Consider the following 3,176-nt stretch of genomic DNA (forward strand, 5'->3'; position numbering starts at 1 on the left):
ATGTTCTGCAAAAGGCTGGTCATCGTAGCCACTTGTGCAGAAAGTGTGGCTATTGCGTTGGGATCGATAGAATTAACACTCTGAGATCTCTTCTTCTTGTCAGCTCTTCCATCATACGTATCATCCACCCATTCCATGTTGTGCTTAGAAATGCGGTCCAATATCTCTTTAGCCTCAGTGTAAGATTTATCCATAATTCCACCAGTTTTTGCTGCATCGGCTGCCATCTGCAATGCTCTATTCAATCCACCATAAAAAGTCTCCATCTGGATAGTTAGTGGTAGTCCATGATTTGGGCAATTTTTGACCAATCCCTTAAAACGCTCCCATGCGGCGCTTAAGGTCTCAGCTTCTTCTTGTTCAAAGTTCATAATCTCTTGACGCCTTCTCGTGTTGGTGGTAAGTGGGGAGTATTTTTGCATAAATTTCTCCACCAACTTCTCCCAGGTGGTGATTTCACCAGGCTCTAGTGAGCTTACCCATTGTTTTGCTTCATCACACAAAGAATAGGGGAACAAAGATAGCCTGATCGCCTTTGGGGTGATTTTAGGAATCACAAATGAATTACACGTTTCCAGGAAACGCTTCATGTGGGTGTGAGGATCTTCACCATGACCACCCCCAAATTGTCCAACAGTTTGGAGCATTTGAAGCATTACAGATTTCATCTCGAACCTTATCCCATCTGGCATTGGGTATATGATTCCTTGAGAGAAATCATACAGTACAGGGGATGCGTGCTGCTGTTCGCCATTAGGATCAAATTTTGTGTAGCATGAGCTAGTTGCTGAGCTAAGTTATGATTTGCTTGTTCTTCCACCATTGCCCGACAACATACAGTACATAAGCTAGTACCTACAAAAGATACAACAAAATTTCTGGTCAGTTTTGTTTTGGAATCCTCGAAAACGGCGCCAAAAACTTGTTCGTTGCTATCGTGATTCGAGCTGGGAGTCTATTGTATAAAATAAGTTCTAAGTATAGATGGTGCATTAATGCTTTGATGTATTTATGTATTTGTAACGTGTTAGTGCGTTAGAGCTGTGCAACAGAATGCACGACACTCCTGTTGACATTCAAGTTTTCCTAAACCAGACCCAAGTATAAACACAATTTAGGTTCCTAGTAAGTCCAAGGTCAAACTCAGGGATTCAGTTAAGCTAACGTAAACCTTGCGTTGTAGCTATTGTAGGGGTTTTCTAAATGTATGAGAGAAAAGTGTTATTTACACTAAAGTGTTGTGCTTGTGCAAGAAGATACAAAAGAGTTGAGTAGTGAGTGATGAATCATGCGAAAATGGATTTTAATGTAAGTGGTATGCGTCGATCTAAGATGAATGTACACAAACTAGAGTGTGATGTGGATGAGATGGGATGGTTTGCTTATCTTTGTTTATGCGTTTGACTTTATTCAACACTTCTCAATGCGAATAACATACAAAACCTATCTCTAGGATGCATGTGTCGAACCCAGAATGCAATAAACACCAGTAAGTCTATCTCTAGATGTACTAGGCATTCTACTTGATGCAGCTTAGTTATTCTCTCGAATAGTCTAAGTTAAAGATGCTTTTACCAATTGATCAAGATGGCTTAAGTGTTTGAAATGAAGTTTTGCATAAAGTATAGATGCATTCAACATAAACAAGAAATAAACAATGGCAAAGTATGATGGATCAAATATATTTAATAAAATGAAATGAAAGTGATAAATGAGATGAAAGGAACTGAGTCAAGCCACAAAGTACAATCTCTTGTCTCTTTGGCTCAATCTAGTTGTGTACAATCACTTGTATAGAGTTGGACGAAGTGTCTTTCTCAAGTTTGACTTCCTCCGCTCTCTGACTGGCGGTGATGGTGGTTCTCAACCCTTCTGATCGCCTTGGCACCACAGCACAACTTCTAAAGAACTAAAACTATGACTACGCTAATTATAAGAGTGAGGATCTTGAAAATTTCTATATATGTATCTGTATATTGAACTCTGGAGGGATTTCATCTATTTATAGGCGTTGGTCATCTCTAGCTTGGTGATGGGCAACATTAAAGTCCATGCCCTGGTTAGTCGCCTGACACTCAGTAGCTTTTCAGACGCTGCCTGCTGCAGGTGCCCATACTTGCAAGTGGTGATTTGACACAAACAACCTACATCAATGAATCTTCTTTGCATTGAATTCCCTCCGACGCATGGCCCATGCGTTAGGACTTTTACCTGCGACACTTCTTACCCATGCGTTAGCTTCTTGTTGAAATCCTGCAGTATAACGCGTTAGTGCCGCAGTATTTAGTAATAAAACTTCTTTTGCATGAGTCTGCAAATGTTTGAGTAATTCCATTTGTTTCTTCTAAAAATGAGGAGAATTTATCATTAAAAACCTTAGTTGTTCCAACTTAAGAGCCAAAATAACTTGTATTTCTACAAGTTATCATGAGTTAAAAGAAAATTTTCTACCAGTATGTGAGTCATGCCTTGAAGACAAAATGATTAAAAGACCTTTTTATTTGAAAAGGTCACAGAGTTGAAGAACCCTTAGAACTTGTACATTTGAACTTCTGTGGTCTTATGAATGTTAAGACTAAGAGAATGGTTTGAATATTTCATCACCTTTATTGATAATTATTCAAGGTATGAGTATATTTACTTAATGCAGCATAAGTTTGTAGCCTTTGAAAAGTTCAAGGAGCTGGAGTTGAAAATGCATTAGGTAAAAAAATTAAAACACTTCAATTTGATCGAGGTAAAGAGTATATGGATTTGAACTTCCAAGACTATTTGATAAAACATTAAATTGTATACTAACTCTCAGTATCTGATAGACCTCAGTAGAGTGGTGTATCAGAAAAGAGAGAATCGAACCTTGTTGGGCATGGTTCGGTCATGAGTAACACTCATTTATCTGATCTGTTATGGGGTTATGCAGTATAGACTGCAACCTATATTTTTAATTGTGTTGCATCCAAAAGTATTTTCGAAACACCTTTGGAATTATTGAATGGTCATAAAGGTAGTTTACGCCATTTTCAAGATTTGGGGTTGCCTAGTACATGCACTTGAGGCTAATCCTAAGAAATTCGAACCTCGTTCAAAATTGTGCCTATTTGTAGGCTACGCTAAAGGAATGAGAGGTGGTTAATTTTACGATCCCAAAGATAATAAAGTGTTTGTGTCGACAAGCG

The 3,176-nt window shown here is 38.4% G+C and overlaps 1 non-coding gene across 1 annotated transcript; it reads left to right on the top strand.

Moving 5' to 3' along the window:
- Positions 1–282: 282 nt before the first annotated feature.
- LOC120087451 lies at positions 283–385 on the top strand. Its single transcript, XR_005484592.1, has one exon. It is a non-coding gene; the product is annotated as a small nucleolar RNA R71 (small nucleolar RNA).
- Positions 386–3,176: the final 2,791 nt, after the last annotated feature.

This window comes from Benincasa hispida, chromosome 9 (genome assembly GCF_009727055.1).
Source record: "Benincasa hispida cultivar B227 chromosome 9, ASM972705v1, whole genome shotgun sequence".
Taxonomy (NCBI): Eukaryota; Viridiplantae; Streptophyta; class Magnoliopsida; order Cucurbitales; family Cucurbitaceae; genus Benincasa; species Benincasa hispida.